Genomic DNA, 22,743 nt, shown 5'->3' with positions numbered 1-22,743 from the left:
TTCTCTCCGCACAACTATGCGATTTGGTATCATTTGTAGATCAAAATTACTGAATGACAAAAATACGGAAGGCTTGTATGCTGCGATAATGTACACTGTGTATATATCTGTAATTTCCCATCACAGTAATCAAAATTATACAATTTCACAATGCGTGTTACACAGAATTACAGCGACTGTTAGGCTGTCAAGAATGGGTTTGGCTCCAAGGTAACAGAACAGGTAAATAACAATTTTATGAGTGTCCGGAGTTTTACCTGACCAGTGCCTGACACAGAGCTGATATGCGATACCGTTTGACCGTAATACATTTGTTATTTGCATTCATTTGCCTATAGCTCCCCTTCACCTGGATTTTCACACCCCCGGCCTTACCGACGTAAGTGCCCCAGGCGGGGAGAAAACTATGGTCCAGGTACATGTATAAAGTGGTTATGTTTACCTGTATACGGGCAGAGGCGTATAATACGTATCATACGTCTCTGATACGGGATTGTGTTGTAATTTTACATGTGTCGATTAAGTTTGTTTAAAAACACAGAAAACATAATTTCTAAATAGAAGAATGTATAGACAGAAAGATAAGTTTACAGATGTTGCTAGAATATAGAAACATACGTAAACACCAAGTTTATATGTTTAAACACGAAACCGTATAAATTGTTAAGGCATTCCTCAATTTACACCAACCACGATTGTTATCGCACAACGTCTGTCCTTTGTGCGCACAGAAGTGCGCAAGCAATGATCGTCCAGTTTTTTATCGTTCGCCCACCGTGCACACATCGTGCGCACACCGCACATCGTGTTACGTTGTGCGATCCCACAACTGTACAAGACTCTCAATGAACAAGCTTAATCTATGACGTCATAAGTAAGCCATTTGTTACGTGACGAGAGTTTTTGCTTTCATACTCAAATAAAATGCATTTCTGCTGGTAATGTGATATATTGGGTTGAAGCGCAAATGTAAATATATGTATATGACAAATGCATCTCACTATAAGGTTCTTACTTTGAATAGAAATGTTAAAGGAATGATAGTTTGGAAGGCGAAGTTTGCAAAAATATTTCAGCATTAAACATACCTCTTAGAAAACTTCATTAAAAGAGTTCCTTTATGCAAATTAAATGAAAACAAATATCTCACTAACAATTATGTGGATTATGTAATAGGGGTATTTCAGTTGCTTTAACAATAGCCCAGACCCAGGCTAAAAAAAGGTACATTGAGGCATGCCTTTTTCATGCCTAAAAGGTGCCTAAAATGTACCTCTGACCCGAGGTACATTTTAGGCATGCCTAAAATGTACCTCTACTTCTGGGGTATTTTTAAAGTATACCTCAAATGTGCCCCGCTTGGACTCTAATTTTATCAATGTGCCTCAAATGTGCCCCATTTGGACTAAGGTCTCTTCCACATGCCTCAAATGTGCCCCATTTGGACTCTAATTTTATCAATGTGCCTCAAATGTGCTCCATTTGGACTTTGATTTTTCTAATGTTCTCCATTAGGACTTATAGATTTCTTCCACATGCCTTAAATGTGCCCCATTTGAACTCTATTTTTATCAATGTGCCTCAAATGTGCCCCATTTGGACTCTGATTTTTCACATGTGCCACTTTTAGACTTTGATTATTTTTAACGTACCTCAAATGTGCCCCATTTGGACTTGAACTTGTTCTCAATACTGCAAAATTGCCCATTTCAAATATGTTCTTTTCAACTTTTTTTCCAGATTTGACATATACTTTTAATGATTATTTTTTTTATATAAAATTAACCATCAATATGTCTTTTCTGAATGCCATTTGCAAAATAAACATTATATAACAAGCTAAACGAATGAATAAATAAACTTGAATTCTGTGAATTTACATGGTCTAATTCAGAGACATGTAAAACCACGTGTCTGTCTTATATAAAACAGAAAATTCATAAAACACATTTCTGTTTCAGTCATTGTTGCATTTAACTTTCAGTCCCAACAGCTAGAAAGACATTATTGAAAGATTTCAACGACACATTAGAGTGACATATTTATTAAAATGTAAAACGAAAACAATTAAACTACACAATGGAAGTTTTAAAAAATTGGTCATGTCTTAGACGCTACGAAATACTATGCAAACTGTTTAACTCTGAAGTAGTAACTACAAGCGTGTGTTTATACCTTGCATTTCTATTTCTTGAACTGATGTTTGAAAACGTGTCGGAAAGATCGTAGGAATGTTAAAATTGTGTTTCTTTTCGACGTCGATGTATTTTCGTCGGCGAACAGCCAACATTAAGACGGCGCTTCAAACAATATATTAGTGTTATATTGTTGATGTGATAGGGGACTCTTTTAATTTTCATGTTAATTGCATTGTGAATGAGCCATTTATACCGAGTCCGCCGAAGCCATGTGAAGCCATAACCCAGAAGTATATTTTAGAATAGAGAAAACGCGCGGATTCATTGCGTACGACACAACGTGTCTATAGGCCCCCTATCTGTCACTTAATATAGTAATTATATCATTCACAAATACAATAAAATGGGGAGGGGGCTGGAAAGTAACGCGAAGACGTGAATAGTTCAATCGTCATTCCTCGTATGTAAAAACTATTTTCCCATGATGCAATACCATTAAATTAGCCAAAGCGGGAAATTTATTCATCATTTAATTCAACTTTGACCCACGACCTATATGCTGCGAATGTAAACAACCTGGTCGATCTCAAAACGCTTCAATTTTACGGTAGTATTTTCATGTTATGCTGAAGTTTACCAGTATCCAGTCTCTGAGAACAAGACATTGAATGGTGAAGTCAGAACAGAATGTGTTTTCTACACAAACGGCGACGAAATCGATTCACTTATCCCAGACCTCGCCGGCAAACATGGCGGCCATTACGTAAGTTTACATGTGAAAATTTCATCAATGTAACTTTTAATTGTTTTGACAAAAATTTAGATCAAATACTTCACCCAATTGGTCATGTTCATAAGAGATTATTCTTCATTGTTTTTCATTGTTTATACACCAGTCAAACCCCTCTATATCTTCAAAATTGCAGATCATCACAGATTTTCTTCTGATATATTATTCCACTAATTACAGCAGACATGTACTTGCTTAGTTATTTTCATCATGTTACATCATAATCTAATTATGTGCATACACATCCCTGTATACGTACATTTAAATTTTCAAGATATTCTTTTTATCATATATTTTCAATATTTTATTTTATGATCATTATGGACTGTCTGTATCAATAAGAAAAAAGGAAAGGAAAAAAAGTCTTCTTGAACATTTTAGCCTGGAAAAAAAAAAATCAAAAATATTTTATTAATATGATTGATTAGTCAGTAAGTTTTTCAAACTTATAGATGACTTCTCCAAATAGGTCACGTGATGGCATGAAAGATGATATATAGGTACATTAAAAAACAAACAAATTGATGAAACATATCACAGTGAAATCGAGGATTCGGGGAGGGGGAGAGAGAAAGGGGGGTGAGGGTATAAATAGATAACAGATTTAATCAAATCTTCCTGACTTACCTAAATAAAATATAGTGTTGTTATATATGTCTATACACATTGAAAAATCTTAAAAGTTCAGACTGAAAGGATTTCCCAGAATACGTGAGATTTCATCTAGGGTCTAGTAGAGTTCTTTTTTCTCTCCCTCCTTTAATTTCCCTGGCGCAACACACCTCAGACGCTCGACCCCCTGTTATAGCATACACTCCAAAAATTGATTTGATTTGCCACAGTGTATTCATTTTTTGAGTAGATATTTAATAACAAATAAAGAAATTATTTTGTTTTGGTTTACCATATGGGAAATCTTGTTAACCTCTCTATTCATTATTGATATGAAATATTATCATTCTTTCACTTTAAGTTCAAGATGTTTCTTGATTGTTAATCGTAGGATGTAAATCAAACATAACATCTTGTACCGGATTCAGTGGTGTTGTTGCTCATCATTTCTACTTGCAGTTGCTCTGTTAATCAAATAGTTTGATTATGTGAAACAGCAGGATATATACTTATTTCTTGATTTTCTTTCATTCAGACCCTTCAGATGCTGAAGGACCTTCATTAAACCAACAGAAAGATATGGACGTCACAGATGGTAATTTTCATTTAACTTTTGGTCACCAGCTCATGCAAAGGGGATGTGGTCGTACATATTTTAGCAATATTATCTTAGCACATACAAACTAAATTCTGGGTCTGCAGCTGAACACTTTCAATGATATGAGCCCCAATCTTTTTTCTTTGCATTCTAAACATTATGGCTAATTACATTATCCTAGATTTAGGGTGTGTAGGCCTCTCATTGTTCCTAAACATATTTACATCATCAGACGCAGTCAAAATACTTTACTGATACTTGCATTTGTAACAAAGAGGGGATGGCAATAACATAAACAAAGCGATGTTCCCTCCCTTCATTATAGAGTTATGTCCCCTCGTTTGACATGTTTACACTATTCCTCTCAAAGTACTGCACCAATATACTTAATAAGCATTTCATTCTAACTGACCATTTGTGAATTATATATAAAGTCAACTCCCATATTAATAGAAATATTTTTCCTTTTGTTTAGAAAATAAATTCACTACTCCTTCCATATTACTTCACCAATTTAAGTGATACCTTTTAAACAATACAGTATATAAATCGGGGGTCCTCTCCCAATTATAGAGCTATGTCCCTTTGTTTAAAAAACTGTTTGTATTACTCCCGAGGTACAATAAAAATGAGACTGGTGTTTCGCCATATATATATTTAGGCATGGCCTTTATTTCAATTTTCATACCAAAATATATTTAAGTGCTGTTGATCTGATTGCTTCAATTTTAAACCTTGTTGTATATATATATATGCCCCATATATATCTACATGTATGTATAATTACTTAATTTATTCAAACCTGACAAGCAATTCATGAACTATTACATTTTCCTTTACTTTGTTATTGAGTTAATTTGATCATTATTTTTTTTCAGTATAATCCCTCCTGAATTCCCAGAAGATTGTGACCCTATCCGCCACCATCAGAAGCTTAATGAGGACAGTTACAGTACTTGCTGACTTAATTTGGGCATATATGTTTAATATATGATATGATACTTATATATATTTGCCCGAATATTTTTGACACATGCACATCATCACATGTTCATATTCAATTCTTTCTTCTTTACAAAAGTCCCAGAGACAACAAATGAAATGATTGAACTTCAATACTCCATCTAGTTTCGAATTTAAACATTATGTTTATTAAGCCCAAAAACCTCTTTTGATTTATGAACAGATGAAAATGTATAACTGTAAGGGATTATCCCATTTATATTATTTTATGATGCGTTTGTATATATATTATTCTATGAAGCAAATTTGAATAAATTTAAATTATCGAAAGTTTGTATCCCATTTAGTAATAGTTAACAAATTTTTAAATATTTTAATTTACATGCAAAAGACTTCATCAGTAATAATTATCTTCAAGTTACTTCATTACTTTTTAGATTATCACTTTGTCAGTGTGTATATCTGTCTATATTATATAGGTTCTAATTTATTTAACTTATGATTATTTGAATTTGTACTGTTTCAACTAGAAATCAGTAAATGTATCACAATAAAATATTGTTTGCAAAAATCTTGACTAGTTATTTTCTGAAAAAGTTAGCAGGGATAGTAGGAATTTAATCCCAGTAAGGATAGATATTTTTTAGGCATACCTTAAATGTACCTCGTATCAAGGCACATTTCAGGTATACCTCAGTCAGAGGTACGATTTAGGCACATTTTAGGTATACCTCTGACTGAGGTATGATTTAGGCACATTTTAGGTATACGTACCTCAGTCAGAGGTACGATTTAGGCACATTTTAGGTATACCTCAGTCAGAGGTATGATTTAGGCACATTTTAGGTATACCTCTGACTGAGGTACGATTTAGGCACATCTGACTGAGGTATGATTTAGGCACATTTAAGGTATACGTACCTCAGTCTGAGGTACGATTTAGGCACATTTAAGGTATACGTACCTCAGTCAGAGGTACGATTTAGGCACATTTTAGGTATACCTCAGTCAGAGGTATAAAAAAGGCACATTTTAGGCATGCCTTTAATGTGCCTAAAATGTGCCTAAAATGTACCTATATTGAACAGGTTTTAACCCCTCCTATTCTGTCCTCTTTTTCTTCCTTACCAAAAATGTACCTAAGGCATGCCTTAGGTACCCCAAAAAGTGTACCTCAAATGTACCTTTTTTTCCCCTGGGGAGTTACAATGAATATATACAAAAATATCAGTATCACTATATATAAAAAATGTATCAATAAACATGACATGTATAACTGTATTATTAAGGCTGACAGTGCAGTACTGTACTAGTGTCACCACTCAAACAATTTTATTTTTGTAAAAACGCTGTTTCACATTGTTGAGAACCCGTTTTCCAGTGTAGACTTAGAAGTGTAACAGAAAAGTGTGCTTCCACCGGGGATCGAAACTTCGATCTCCAGGTTCCAAGTCGGACGCTCTACCACTGAGCTAAAGGGAAATTCCCTCTAGCTCGAAGCTAGAAGGCGACCTTAATCCTATGTACAATTTAAACCTGCCACAGAAGTACACATTTACATACTAATTGTTTGGATACAGACCCAAACTGCTTGAAATCCAGTCTCCCTGTGTGCCCTGTCATGGCCACACCATTGATTATTTCTCCAGTGCTAAATCAGTGCAAAAATATACATGCGAAAATACTACAACACACCATAAAATACAATCGCAGAACATGACAACTAAACATTTCCATAATCTGGATAGATTGAAGAATCGAAAATCTTTAAAATGTTACCTTGAAAAAATTACAATTTTAGCGTAAATTATTAGTGAAGCCTCTTTTTTCAAATCATTTAAAATTTATAGAATTGCTCGTTCTTTTCTAGTCATGACTTAATTTCTGTCAACTCCATTCACACTGGTGAACTAAACACAGAGTAAGGTACTTATGTAATAGGTCGAGGAATAGTGATAACGGCTCGAACCCGCGACCCTTGGCTCTCCAGCCCGATGCTTTACCGCTGAGCTAAAGGGAAATTCCCTCCAGCTGACGCTTGTAAGGCAACCTAATTAATCCACAACTTTTAAACTTATATACCACACAGTTACGCTCCTCACTAACAGTCAAACGCAAAACGGCACTCTTGACAGTACCTATAAGGGCATCAAATGGAATGAGAATTTGCTTGTTAATCTGTAAATGCAACACTTTTGGTGATAATTATTTTACAAACTAGTTTTATTACTTTCATGAGAATAAGTTAATCTGTAAACAGAACGCTTCTCATGAGAATCAGTTGATCGGTTGATAGTACACCTCCTGTGAAAATAGGTCAAACTGTGAAACGTATACCTCTCATGAGAATAAATCATCAACAAACCAGCATCTAGCAATCTTGAACTCCTATGTTTCTATTTGTTGCCTGGTAACAACTTAATTTAAATTTTCCTTTGAATGTACAACGTTAATTCTTTTCTACAAGGTTGCTAATTTTCTATCAATGTCAATATCGCTCACCTGGATATCTAAGCAATCATGGCAAAACATTCTCAAAATGAGATCCAAGGGAATATGCCAGACCCCAAGGCCAATCCTTGTAGCTCTGTATTAGATTTTTCATGCCCAGCAATTTTATGTATGGTTATGGGTTGGGGATCTCAACTGTTTCCAAGCTGCGACTCAGAAACTAGGTCCCTAGGGTTGTGACCAGACCCCAGGATCAATTCTAATATCATGACTTCCCACGTCTCTTTATGCCCAACAATTGTATATATAGTTTTTGGGTGGGGATCTTTTAAACCATTTCGAAGTTATGACCCAGGGGTTAAATCTCCAAGGATGGGGCAGTCCCCAAGGCCATCCTGGAAGCATATGTGCATTCATCTCTTTATACTCAGCAATTGTATCTATGGTTATAGGGTGGGGATCTCAACTGTTTCCAAGCTGTGACTAAGAAACTAGGTCCCTAGGGGTTCGGTCAGACCCCAGGGTCTATAATATAATGACTGCATTCGTCTCTTTATGCCCAGCATTCGTATATATAGTTTTGGGGTGGGGATCTCAAACGTTTTAAAGTTATGGCCTAGGGACTAGTATATATGTCTCCAAGGGTGGGGCTAGACCCTAGGGCCATCCTGGAAGCAATTGTGCATTCTTCTCTTTATACTCAGCAATTGTATATATGGTTATTTGGTGGTGATCTCAACCGTTTCCAATTAATAAACTTTTTTGGACGGATGACTGACGCCACTGTATGGCATAAGCTCACCTTGGTCCTTTGGACCAGGTGACCTAAAAATGTCATGTGTTGGTTGAAGGTCAATGCATGCAGTCTTATCACAAGTGTTTTACAGTTAATAGGTCGTGACAAAAAAAATGTGATATGCATTGAGGCTGGTATTTGTGCTGCAATAAATAAGGGTGATATATGAATGCATGCAAACATACTGAATATTCGCTCCAAATATCAATTCCAACCTTATTGTAGAGCTCATGCCAAATGTTCTTGTCAAAACAATTTTATGTAGATTAGAAACTCTAAACGAAATTGAGAACAGAACATTGTTTGACCATGTTGTTGAATAAATCGTAAATTCAAACAGATTCTGACTCTCTCTCTCTCTCTCTCTCTCTCTCTGTAATGTGTGTATGTGTGAGTGCAAGTGTGTGCGACTTTTGTACGTCTTTTGTGTAATTGTACATATTGTATGTTTGATATATGTAGAGGAGAGCATCTAGTAGCCTTCGGGCTGTTTGTAATCCTCGTAAAATAAATAAATAATTAAATTATACTGAATTGATGCAAAAGTGATTATGGACCAAGTACGGACATCTTGCAACTGACAAGCTGAGTAAACATTACAAGAGACCCAATGGGCCTTTAGATGCTCACTTTATATTTTTTTTTATTCTCCTTTTTTTTTACATTTGTAGCATTCCATGCCAACAAGCTACTGGCTAAACCTAATCCTCGACTTTTGGCTCTTTACCAAGGTTCAGACGTCAGTCTTAATCTTCTGCATTTTATTTAAGTTGATCGAGTGTTTGGGCAACTTTGAGCCATGACCTTTTTACACAAGAATTACGCGTAATGAGATGTCTGTACCTGTCCCCTCTTTGAGCATAAGATTCAATGTATCAAGCATTGTAAGTTCGAGTCGAAGTTCAGAATTTTACATTTTATAAACAAGTTTGGCAATACATCAACATGGAGGTATAAAAGGAACAAGTGCTAATTGTAATTGGAGCCGGCAATTACAGATGTCCACCAAACTTCCCCGCATTTTACAAAAACAAATGTAAATTGGAGAATGGAAGTCGCAGTGCCATAATACACGTACATACCAAATTTGAGCGAAATCAAAATATATGTGAATTTCGACCAATCATGCAGAAGCCTGTATATGACGACCATCTTGTCAGATCAGAAAACAGATGTTGCGGTTGAGTTCACAGTGCAAAAATACACTAACATATCAATTTTTGACGAAATTGAACAATAACTGAATTTCGACCAATCATAAGCCAATATACAGTGGCCATTTTGTCCAACAATAAAATGAAATTCATGAATGAGTTTGCAGTGCCAAAATAAATATACATACCAAATTTGACAGAAGCCAGTATAAGGCAGCCATTTTGTCAAATCAGGAATCAGGAAACAGTCAAGGTTGTGTGTTTGTAGTGCCAAGATACACCTATATAGCAAATGTGAGCGGAATCGAACAGTAACTGAATTTCGACCAATCAGATCCCAATATACGGCAGTCATTTTATCAAATCAGAAAACGATTGCTGCGGCTGAGTTGGCAGTGCCAAAATACATCTACATATAAAATTTGAGTGAAATCGAAAAATATCTGAATTTCGACCAATCAGCCCCAGGACACTGCGGCCATGTTTGTTGTTGACACATTGACGTTGTAATGATCATCCCAACTTACGGTCTAAGTTTAATTAGTCTAACACTTTAAATAATTGAGATACAGCATATATAAAACAGTAAGCTAAACGCAAAAAGCAAATTCGTGGAATTTATATCCCCCGTTCGCAGGACATATTGTACGGTAACAGTATTGAGGTTAGGTTTAAACATGTGAGTATCGTGCAGTTGAGACATAATGTATAGCTTGAAACTTGGAGGGAAAAAAAGTCCTATATCTCATTGATTATCCGTAAATATCCACAAATCACATCGGTTGTCAAACTTAGCATGAGTCGGATGTGCATAAGGAATTCGGTTGAAACATCTGAACAATATCTACAGCAATTATCACACAAAAACCATAGATTGCCTGAGATGGGTGGAAAGACAGAGAAACACAAACATTGTTATCAAGTTTGAAGGAATTTGGATAATATTTGCTAGAGTTATTAAGCGGAAACTGCAGATAATGACGTTTTCGTTATTCAAGGGGCCATAACTCCGCCAAATGGGGTCCACTGAAGGTGGTCATCAAACTTGACCGAGCCCTTAAGGCATTTAACCGTGTGACCAAGTTTGAAAAAAATCGGTTAACATTTGTTGTAGTTTTTGCACGGAAACGAAACACAGGAGATAATGACTTTTTTGTTATTCAAAGGGCCATAACTCTGCCAAATGGGGTCCACTGAAAGTGGTCATCAATCTTGGCAGGTGCCCCTTAAGGCATTTAACCCTGTGACCAAGTTTGAAGAAAATCGGTTAATATTTATTGTAGTTATTGCACAGTAACGAAGCGTAACAGACAGACAGACAGACAGACAGACAGACAGACATCCCCTGTTTTGGTGAAAGCGGATGATAAAAACCAAACATTGATGAAGATGCTGTCAATGTCACTGGACCGTGAAATATAGGCCACATACAGCATATGATGCATGATTTGTACTGCATGATGTCTCAAACAACTACAGACCAAGTTTATTTAGTCCAACACTTTAACTTTTTGAGATACAGCATAAAACAAAAACCTAACATTGATGAAGATGTTGTCAAAGTCATGATCACTGGACCGCGAAATGTAGGGCACATTCAGCATATGATGCAAGGATTGAGATGAAATGTATAAGACCCATGTATGGTCCAAGTTTGGTTGGTCTAGAACCTATACTTTTTGAGAAACAGAGCTAAACTCAAAAACTTAACGTTGACGCCGCCGCCACCGCCGCCTGGAAAGTAAAACCTAAGTCCCGGCTTCTCGACATCCGTCACAGGCGAGGTAAGACCAAAAGAAAAAATAATTGCGTAAGTTAACTCAATGCCAGAAAATTACTGGCCAGTTTGAAATGTCATGTATCTACTTTTTTACAAATATTTTGGAGGATTTTGACAAATTTGACCCCTGTGACCATGAATATAGTTCAGGTTAGCTAGGTAATTTAATATCTTTATGCTCAGTATAAAGTACTCCGAGTCAGTGAGCCACAGACCATATCTTTTTGTGCCTTTTTCATTAGAAGTTACTGAACTGTTTAAACAAATTTGACCTACAACTTTGAAGATGAGTCCAGGTAATTGCATTTTGCCAAACTTTTCACATTCAACGCCAGCAAGTTAATGGCCGATCATGACTTTCGGAAGAAGAAATTTAATTGTTTCGACAAATTCGACCAAAGTGACCTTGAATAGAGTACAAAAATCATGATTAAAGACTTTTTGGTTATTCAAAAGAATACATTTGAGTTTTTAACAAATTTGACACCTTTGACCTTGAAATAGGTCAAGGTCATATCCTAATGGTAATGGATGGAGGCAAGATATGGAAGGTAAAATGTGAATTCAGAAAGGTTTCAGTTGCAATAAAGTGAGTAGAGGTTGTTACATTCAGTGTTACCTGTATTTATGATGATCTTACCAGTGGCCAATCACGAGATTTGAGGGTAAGGACATGGTATAGATCATATTTTAAACTTTATTTTAGGCCTGTTATGTTCGGTTACTGATTACCCCTGATAGGAGCAAGAAAGAGGGAATATTGTAGTTAATGTTAGCATTACTGTATATTAGATGATAGGTCTAGACCTATTCTGTTTTGTTACAACATAAATAGAAAAAGTACTATTTTCATCCATGGCAATACATCTTCCTTACATAAAAGACGTCTTTAATTTTGCCCTTTTCTTCGTCCACCCAATTTTGTTCATTCAGATTTCTTAAAGATGTATTATCCTTTCTCTTTTGAACATGGTAAAGTTTTTTTCATGCAATATGTTATGGCACTTCATGTAGCTATTTAACAATTGTCATCCAAAATTTTGTCCAGGACATTACAGGTAACTCATTCACCCCTGAAGACACATTTGAACTCTTCCAATTCAAAGGTTGGAATAGTTCATTATGAAATTTCAGGTGTAAATGAGTTAAATGTAGCCTTGGTTTTAATTTGAGAATAATATATTCAACTCAGGGGGCAAGTTTGGCATTACTTTAAACACCTACAATATTACAGTTAATAAAGAGTTAATAGTCAAAGGCAGCCCATATAATGGCCTGCTCCCTTTCATCAGGGTGTGAGGAAGACTTAGCCCAGTAATTATGTAGTAACAAACTGAACCGAGTTAAACAATGAAAATTCTATCTGATGTTCCTTAACTATTTGATCTAATATGGCAAACCATAAGCCTTTCATGTTTGAACTAGCTTGATGATAAGGATCTATCGATCCTACTGATTAGTAATGGGTCCTGAAAGCTGTACCTTGATGTCTTTATCCGTTCCAGTAGTAGTGTAGAAATTAACTCCGGTAAATTCAATAAGGCTGATGTACGTCCATTGATAATGGTATCAAATACTTCAGGCATTAAACCCGACACTAATTTCTCTGTGGTTTATAATCTTCCAGGATTAATCAGTTTTCATTCTGTACAACGCTTCCGACTTTGACTCAATTGTATATATCTTTGAACTTAATTCTATCCAATTTTGAATTGATTTCCTCCACTTTTACTACATTTGTGTATAACAATGTGTCGCCAAGAAGAATTACTGCCTTGTTTTTGAGAGTATGCAATTCTTAAAAGGGCCTTTAATGATGTAACAGGAACGGTGAAAATACAACTGTCAAGCCTGGATTCGAACCAGTGGGACCTCCAAACTCTAAATTAAACACACAACAGTTCCAACTAGGTATTAACTCATTCACCCCTGAAGTTTCAAAATGAACCATTCCAACCATTGAATTGGAAGAGTTTAAATGTGTCTTCAGGATGAATGAGTTATCAACATGGCAAATTTTCAAAGTCAATGCTTATTTTAAGAAAAAAAGAAAAAAAACATTGAACCATTTCTATCTGATATTTTTGTTCTACTACAATGAAGCAGTAGAGGTGTCACGATTCACCGCGATGCACTTGTACCGCGATTATTTATGTTCAATTTGATTCACGATATATTTTTCCGGATTTTCGATACGTCACGATCTGATTATAAGTGTATGCCGCTTCAGCCGAAACGTCAGTATGACGTTAAATTGCATTGGCTGATCTCTAAACCCACAGCCAATCGGCTGCGAGGATGCAATTTTCACAAAGCATTCATAACAAAATGGCGGACCGCAGTAAGGAAATGAAAATGTTTGATGCTCCGGCAAGCTTCAAATCAAAAAGTGTGGAAACACTTCGAGTTTCCGTGTATCGACGGCTGATATATCTCATTTTGTTGATATTTTAAAATAAAGGTGTATCTCATCGAAATAATCAAATCGTGGTACAAATATCGAGATACGTATCGAATCGTGGGTAAAGTGTACCGTGACAGCTCTGTGAAGCAGTCAAACACTAACAGCGCTCTCTCATCATTTTTTTCAACCGCAGAATTGTCAGACAAAAAGATAACCAAAGCTGATACACATCTGTCCGAGTCACCAGGTGCACCTGTATCGAAACATCAGGTGACATTTTACAGTGGCTGTGTGACCAAATACAGATGGTTCAATCACGCAGAAGATGACATTAAATCTCAAGCTTACAAGACAAAAATTATGATAAGATCAGAACTTGTTTTGTACTACGCATTAAAATTGAGGTTACAGACATACAATGATGCCCGCAGTAAGTAAAGATTGTAAGCATAACAATGAAAATATAATTTTAGTCGTGAAATGGTTAAACTTGTCAGGAAGATTTCTTGTTTATGATAATTAACAGATTTTCAGTGCTGACACCTGAATATAGCATTATCTTGTCTCTCTCTCCAACAGATCACTGCAAAGATTTCCCAAAGACAAATTTGTCACAAAAGGTAACAAAGTGAATAGAACCCTATTTTGATACTCGTTCAAACTGTATTGTTACAATGTAAGAATCTTTGTCCTGAGAATAATGTTACTTGTTTCTTAATTAATGTTATACAGTTAGGTATACTTATTTCAAATTGTATGGATCACTTTCATATTTTCACTAGTGCTTTGCAATGGAAAAAAAAAATTGTCAAAAAATATTCACCAAATACATTGAAATGTAATTAGTACGTATTGATCACGAAGCCACCCTTAATTTCCCTTTATATAAATCAACAAAAAGGCATAAAACATTACTCCTCTTTTCGTTAATCAACAAAACATATCATTCATGATATATATGTAGATAAATTATCACAGTCGTTATGTACAGTAATTATATACCAGATACACAAATCCATTGAAGATCTCTCTCAGACATGATCAGAAAATGTTGTCACACCTACAATATTATCACTATAGTACCACACAAAACTCACCAATGGTTTCACTGTGAAGGTGACAGGGGACAGGTGCTTGCAGTTGACAAAATATCCTCATAGAGACGGCCTAATTCCTGGAAGGGCCATCAATTAGATGTGAGTCTGTCACCTAGGATTTCACACATCTTTGACATTTACTCCGACTGTCGACTGCATTTAGTGGGTGTAGAATCGAGCCAGACACTGGTGGAGAAGAACCCTACAAAAACATCAACAGCTCCTAGAGAAAGATTTCTATATATCACCACGGCCATGTCATCTGTTCGTAGATCAATATGTCCAGGAAACACCTTACAACTGGTCTAATTATAGGGTATAAATTAGCTTGTACACAAGGTGTGCCGTTTAACAGCGGTAAGGCATCAAAGACTTCTATTATTTAACCTTTCTTTTCCCATTTTTACTTATTTATATATATCTCTAAAGCCTTGCATTTAAAGCTGGCATAGCATGTTCTGTTAACCACGACACTTTAAACAAACTTGGTAGCCCTTGATCCTAGTATGCTACTGACTAAATATCATCACCCTGGGCATTTTGGTTATTGAAAAGAAGTTGTTTAATGTTTTTAACATATTTGAACCCTGTGACCTTGCATATGGGTGAAGGCCAACCATTTGAACAAACTTGATAGCCCTTTACCCCAGCATGCTGCTGGCCAAATATCATCACCCTGGGCATTTTGGTTATTGAGAAGAAGTTGTTTGAAGATTTTAAGACATCTAACCCCAGTGACCTTGAAAGTGGGTCAAGGTCATTCATTTGAACAAACTTTGTAGCCCTTCATCCCAGCATGCTACAGGCCCATTATCAGTACCCTTGGCCTTTTGGTTATTGAGAAGTTGTTTAAAGTATAAAGTTGACGCCGGACAGACGGACGACGGACGCCGCACCATAACATAAGCTCTCTTGCCCTTCGGGCACTTGAGCTAATAAAACTACACTTAAATAATGTCCCTGCTACAGGCAGGTGATGTTGAGCATATATGACAGTGCAAGGGAAGGAACTCTTGTATTGACACAAGAGTGTTTTCACAGGTGACTCATTATCTTTTCATGACTCTATTCAATTCAATTAAGACTATTCCAAAATCAGTACAGCTTATAGGAGCATCACAATGTAATAACATGCATGCATAGTAAATGAACTTTCATGACTAATTTGGAAATTGAACCCTGGTCAACTTGGTGAAAGGCAAGTATGCTATCCACTGTGCAAACTGACAACCAAAATCAATCAAGTGTTGTTGGTATGAAGGACACTATATATATATATATAGATACCTGCACATAGGATGCTTTTTGTGCATTTTCTGAGATCCAAAACTTTGAGGGGAATATAACAGCAGACAAGGTACATTTCTTGTTGTTTTCCCAAAATGTGTCTAGTTTTGAACCCAGTATTGCAATACTATCTATATCATTTGGTGGTAATCTGGTGCTCCAGTCCATGATTTTATTTTTGTGAATTTGGAGCCTTATACTTATAGAGGCGGGCCCTTCCCCTACATAATTTCCAAAGTATTTCCCAAATCATTGCAAAAATCACTTTATTTTCCCAAATCATGCTTTTTGTATGTGATATTTTCACGAACTCATAATAATTTATATCTCATTAATAGGGGCGCCATGTCCCAATACTCATGTGAAGTTTCATTGGAATCCAATGAATAGTTTGTGAGAAAACGTGCTGACAAAATTTAACGGCGGAAGAAGAACAAGAGATCCCAGAGGGATATTGGCGCCCACCTTTGTACCATCTTTATTAGTTCTTCGTCAGTTAGATCCTTTCTCTTCTTTCCTCTAATCTGTTTGATCGAGTCATGTTAACACTAAATGCACATTGAGGTAACTTTTGATGTAAACTTAATACTGATGTGTATGAAAGCCAACCTTCAAAGTGAGTTTGCCATTTCACATATTTACTAGTACAGTACTTAATGTGAAAGAAATAGAATCGATCATTGCAATATGTGATAAAGATCTGTTTAGTTCTTCCTGCAGCCATTTTGTTTTTATGATCAGTCACAAAATATAACATGCACAACAAGGGAACAAGGGGAACCTGCATATCAAATTTGAGAAATATCCCTCATGCCCAAATAATTTTGAGAAGAAATATTTCCACAGCATTTAACACAATGCTTCAGCACATTTAAATTACATATAACATGACAATGTTTGTAATATGCAAAACAGAATGCAAAACAGAATAAAACATTATATTTTTAATTATTCAACCCTAGTTAAAACCTGACATGATCCACTCCATTCAGGTCTTCCCAAAATTAAATACACAAAACTTGCACCTCAAAGAAGACACCCTGGCAGTATTTATATAGAAAATCAGAAAAAAAATCATCACATTTTCTAAATCACGGACAGTTCGATTCAAATCGAAGTAATGACAACTGAAAAATGTACTGCCCCCCCCCCCCCAGTTAATGTGGAAGGGACTATAATTTCTTTTATTCATTAATCTAATTAGTCGCCCAAACTATTTTTGTTGGGCCAGTGACTACCTCACTTTTGACAACTTTTGGTTGCTCAAGCAAGACTTTAATCGCCATTGGCGAGCGGGCGACCGTCCATTTCAGGCACTGCTGCACATTAAGAGAACAAGGGGAACCTACATATAAAATTTAGTAAGATCCCTCACGTACTTCCCGAAAAATAGCGATAACAAACTTTCACTATCAAAATCAAAGATGGCTGCCTGTTGGCCATGTTGTTTATCCGATCAGTCTCAAAAGTCGCCCTGCACAGCTATATGGACCAAGGGGAACCTACATATAAAATTTAAGAAAGATCCCTCTGTTACTCACCGAGAAATAACGATAACAAACTTTCACTATCAAAATCCAATAATAAGAAACGGAGCAAACACAATATGTCCCCCACTACGTTTGGGAGACATAATTATGATTTTAAACTGATTGCCCAGCACTAAGCGTATAGGTTACCCAGGTTTGGGTAGGGCCATTACCCAACTACTTAGGATGAATACATTTAAATAACATAATAATAATAAGAGTAAATATTATTCATAACATAGCAGGCCTTATTAATGTCTGGCCTGGAATACATTATGGTGCTTAATATGATCGGGCTAATGGCAGCCAGTTACAGAGAGTTTGGATAGATACATGTCGACCAAGCAATGTCCTCACAATCTCAGCATTTTTTAAATAGTTCAAAAGGCAACAACAAAAATGTATTAAGTCATTTGTTTTTCATTTCAAAATCAATTTGTATCCTTGTGATAAGAAATCTTATTCCAAAATTAATGCAAGACTTCTGTGACCTTGAGCATGGGTCAATGTCATCATTTAATAGCCAATAGTGTAACTGGCCTAATAGCTAGCATGACCTTAGGCTTCTTTAAGTTATTTAGAAAATGTATTTTAAAGGGGAAAAGTTGACACAGGACAACAAAGAGAATACCGATGATGGACTCCTTTCCATAGCGCAAGTGAGTAAAAACTTACAGACAGTCAAAAGTTTATAAACAGTCAAACTTCGTTTTGTTTTAAACATACTTTATTGTAATTTAATATATATACAATAGGAGTTGGGCACAAGTTTAACAACTTATATTAAGCCCTTTCCCTACAATATATTAATACAAATTTTCAAGATGGTATATTATATATTTACATTGGCTTTAATTGAGAGACAGAGAGAGACACAGAGGTGTGGGAAGAGAGACAGAGAGAGACGGGGGGTGTCGTCTTTTGACTTATTGGTTAGTTTGGCCTGTTGAGCCTTTTAGTAATTATATACATGTATATCGACTGTACTTACCTGGGAACATCTGGGCATTGTAAAGTTTACTATAATGGCTGATTAAAACCAGACACGAAGCAAAAGCTTTGAGTTCTTTATTAGATATGAGAACACGACAGGTGGGAGAGAGAGAGTAATCCTTAGAATAACAGTCTGATGTATGATAATATAGCAACGCTGACTTTCATAATGTATAAGGTAATAAAATATCAGTTTATCTTGAACCATGTGATTTTTCCTTCTCCATGCAAACGGAACTAGTGATAGTCTATTCACTATTTTCAACTATTCAAACGATGTTTCAAACGATGTTCCGAACTTTGCGGGACTATCTGGAAAAAATTAAAACATTGGGACTTCCACTCAAGAATATTAGATCCTGATCCTGTAAATAAGACCGAATGTGATTCTGAAAATATGTGACGAAACACATCAGGCTATGACATTTAACTTTAAATATAAATATTGGATTTGTTATCAACTTTAACTTTTGTCTGTCAATTAAATTTCGAAGCCTGTGTTATTAAAATAACCACGGCACATTTCAATGTTCTAGCACAGGTGATTATTTCACTTCGATTTATTAGTTATAATTGTCAATGTTTTCATAACAATTGGGCCTTCTTGATTATACTTCAAAACAGCGAGAAATTCTAGAGAAGCATATTTGTAGTGTTATATATAACGGGAAAATTCTGGACATTGCCGTAAGTTCTACACATCGGGAAGTTCGAATCATCGAAGTTCGATTTATGGAATTTCGACTGTAAAGCATAACTTTTATATTTATTTCAAAAACTTACCTGAAAAACATTGCAACTTTTTAAGGACCCACACACCACTGCCAAACACTGTCACCACGCATTGAAAACTGATTTTCCAGCAAGAAAGAGGCTTTGTCTGAAAAGAACACCATACCTTGTAGGACTGTTGTAAGATGAGAAAGATGAAACAAACAAGACATATTCCAAGTATGAAAAGTTTTTGATGCAAATCCACAACACGGTAAAATTCAGGGGAAAATAATTATGATTAAAGATCAAATTTACCTTTTCCACATATTGAGGCCATATGTAGAGGACCTACACATTTACTTCACAATACAACAGGCTTTCTCAAAAATACACTATTTACTATTTACTACCAAAACAAGGTATTAAGGGGGCAAAAACTACCCTGGTAAATGGGCCAAACCATTTCTAGTCTGACAAATTAAGGAGCCAATCAGGGGTCGACACTAACACTAGTCTGCTAGTCCTGGACTAGCAGATTTCAGCAAGGACTAGTGAATCACCTAACTGGTCCTTTGGACTTGTGAAAAATGCTATTATAAATTAAGAATACTCCTTTTAAAATTTAGAAAACTGCTTAAAATAAGATATATTGCATGATAATTCTCAAAACTTTCCTATAACTATTTTAAGTCCCACTTGTATAAAACATCTCAAAGTTAAGGAAAATCTCAAGCAATGTATACGTATTGTCTATGGGAAATTTTAGACTTGAGGAAATCTCAAGAGTTGAGATGTTTTATACAAGTTGGCCCATGCAGAGACTTGTCCCCTACTTTTGATGTTTCCTGCTGTTGTAAGATCGCAAACTTTGGAATTAGCTACATAGAACTAGTAAATAATCTGTTCAACTAGTCCTGTGGACTACCACGCAAAAAAGTTAAGTGTCTAACGTTAACCCTGGCCAACTATTACTAGCTAGGTCAAGGGACCAAAATGTTGTTTTCCTGGTTAAGGGACAAACTAATTAATACAAGCCTGGTTAAGTGGCCAAAAGCTACCACCCTTACAAATAAGACAACTAGAACCAGCCAGGTTAACGGGCCAAACAATTGCTTTCCTGGTTAAGGGACCTGCTAATACAAGCCTGGTAAAGGGTTCCAAACAAATTTAGCCTGACAAAGAAGCCAACTATTACTTGTCAGGTTATGAGGGCAAATAATTACTAGCCTGGTCAAGGGGCCAAATATTATTAGCCTAGTTAGGGCAGAGACGTATATATTTCAATGGCTTAGATTTCTCTGGTTAGGGGCCAAAAATAAAATAGTTCTGATTTATCTGATAATGAAAAGAAGTCTGTTGCTCAATCGAAAAAACGATGATGCAATAAAAATTACAGAGTTGCGCCTACATTATGCTACGATTCATAGTGTTGGTTTCTTACGCAAAAAACAAATCACGAATTCTCAGCTGTGCTGAAAGATGAAACCTCAGGTTTTGTCAAAGTTCATAAGGATGATAATACAATCATATATAAAATCAGAGACGTATACATAACTATAAGTTGACTCCTACAAAACATATAAGGGGTCGCTGGTCAGCTTCTTTTTTGTCGGACATGATATCGATAATGCCGACTACACCTTTACACAGAGTCTGTCAGTGGCGGATCCAGAGACCTATTTTTTTTGGGGGGGGGGGGGGGGGGGTCCATGCGGGGGAAAAAGTGAGGAAAATGTTGAAAATACATGATTTCTAAAGATATTTCTCAGGGTCGGGGGATTCTTGAAGCCCCCAAAAAACCTCTGGATCCGCCGCTGCCTGTCATGATCTTTGCCGTGTTAAATCTCTAACCAGTGTTGAATAAGACGTGTCAATTACACTGTAACTTACTTCTAATAATTTGACTCTCCGTACAATCCTACTTCTCACTCCGTTACCTGCTAGGCATATCCAAGAGATGATATCCTTTGTCTTATTTTCATATAGACCATGCACATGCAACGCTCTTCCAAAAAGACTCCCTGTTATGCAGGTGTAAAAAAAACTCTTGGGCGAATCTGCGATGTCGCACTACATTACCCCCAGAAACTATGACGTCAGTGATCAGCACACGCTTGCGCGTGCAAGAGAACAGCCTAATTTACATGTTAGGTAATCTATTTTACATGTTAGGTAATCTATTTCACGATGCATTGTAGGCATTGAAGAAGACCCGAAGGGCCAGACAATCTAATTTGATATGGTAGAATAGAAAGAGTCAACATATGTTTGTTCATAATGGTGAATTTATATCGCAGAATTAAACAAAAAACGTCGGAAAAAAAGCGGCCTGAGGTAATTAGTTATACTCCTCCATGATACGTGAGCATATGTTGATTATTTCTGAAATCTCGATCGGAATTCAAAGAAATATTTCATGCTAGTGACAATATTAATGGTGATTAAAATAGCTTTTAAAACTTGTTGGTACCCTACATCACGGACTTAGACTAATTCCGTGCCTATGTGTACCTTAAGAAAGAAGTACCTCAAAGTTCGGTCATTTTAAAATACCCAATTCAAAAAATTGAATTCAGATACATAATTTGGATATATTAAACTTGTTGCTTGTATAAATTACCATAGCAGTTTGATATTATATTAATAGCAGTATAATTTATGTTGTACATATCATGTAATTATTGAATATTTAGTGTCAAGTGGCATTATAACTTTGTCAGTGTTATTAAAGCTTTGAGACCGATCTGAATGCTACGAAATGACATATTACCTAAAGTGAATTGATATAGCTATGTCATGCAGTGTTTCATTTCTCTTTAACTAGCTATCGATAGACAGATCTATCTCAAATCAAGATGGATGTTGCCATGCAAAACCACTTAAATCACAGTTAAATGATCCAATAATGTATTGGTTCATTGGTTCATTGATTATGACACCGTTGTAAGCGTCAGTCGCTTCTTGAGGTGCTTCTTAATTCTGTCCACTTCACTTCCGGTTGCATTAGGAGGTATTGAAGAAGACTTGTTTCTCAATAACTAGTGAAAATTATTTACAGGTGCAGTGGGTGATAACAAGGGTAGTATAATAATTTCATATAAGATAAGGGTATTCAGTTATAAAAAAGGACAGACAGGCCTGTATAGACCTGTCATGATACCTGTACTTAGAAGGATAGATATTTAAAGGGTTTGATGAGTTAAAAAAAGTACTGAATTTGGAATGTATTGTAGGCTATCTATTTCTCCTAGATTGATACATTAACTTAAGATGTCGTGCCACTTCATAACATTCTGTGGTGATATAAATGGACAAGACATGCTATAAAGTGGTATAATGTTTATAACATGTCTAGCGTTTTAAACAATCACACGAAATGTTACCAATAAAACCTTACGTAAAGGTCATTTAACCATCGTGGTCACAAGTTCCGTGGT

At 35.9% G+C, this 22,743-nt stretch overlaps 1 protein-coding gene and 1 long non-coding RNA gene across 3 annotated transcripts in view; one reads left to right on the top strand and one right to left on the bottom strand.

Moving 5' to 3' along the window:
• LOC110465002 (ecdysone receptor-like) overlaps nucleotides 1-21,323 on the bottom strand; it is a 188,983-nt gene extending 167,660 nt beyond the window's left edge. Inside the window, exons 1-3 of one of the 2 annotated variants that reach the window (XM_021520545.1) lie at nucleotides 21,197-21,323; nucleotides 19,376-19,472; nucleotides 14,784-14,985 (exon numbers count right to left, since the gene is read on the bottom strand). The gene's annotated coding sequence lies outside the window, so the exon portion shown is untranslated. The remainder of the gene's footprint in view (nucleotides 1-14,783; nucleotides 14,986-19,375; nucleotides 19,473-21,196) is intronic. The other variant, XM_021520546.1, reaches the window with a different exon arrangement.
• LOC110465003 lies at nucleotides 2,786-5,894 on the top strand. The gene is made up of 4 exons (XR_002464566.1): nucleotides 2,786-2,901; nucleotides 4,076-4,135; nucleotides 5,017-5,826; nucleotides 5,866-5,894. It is a non-coding gene; the product is annotated as an uncharacterized LOC110465003 (long non-coding RNA).
• Nucleotides 21,324-22,743: the final 1,420 nt, after the last annotated feature.

This window comes from Mizuhopecten yessoensis, unplaced genomic scaffold (assembly GCF_002113885.1).
Source record: "Mizuhopecten yessoensis strain PY_sf001 unplaced genomic scaffold, ASM211388v2 scaffold11047, whole genome shotgun sequence".
In the NCBI taxonomy this organism is placed as follows: domain Eukaryota; kingdom Metazoa; phylum Mollusca; class Bivalvia; order Pectinida; family Pectinidae; genus Mizuhopecten; species Mizuhopecten yessoensis.
The sequence above is the reverse complement of the archived record's forward strand: the minus strand, read 5'-3'. Positions and strand labels throughout refer to the sequence as shown.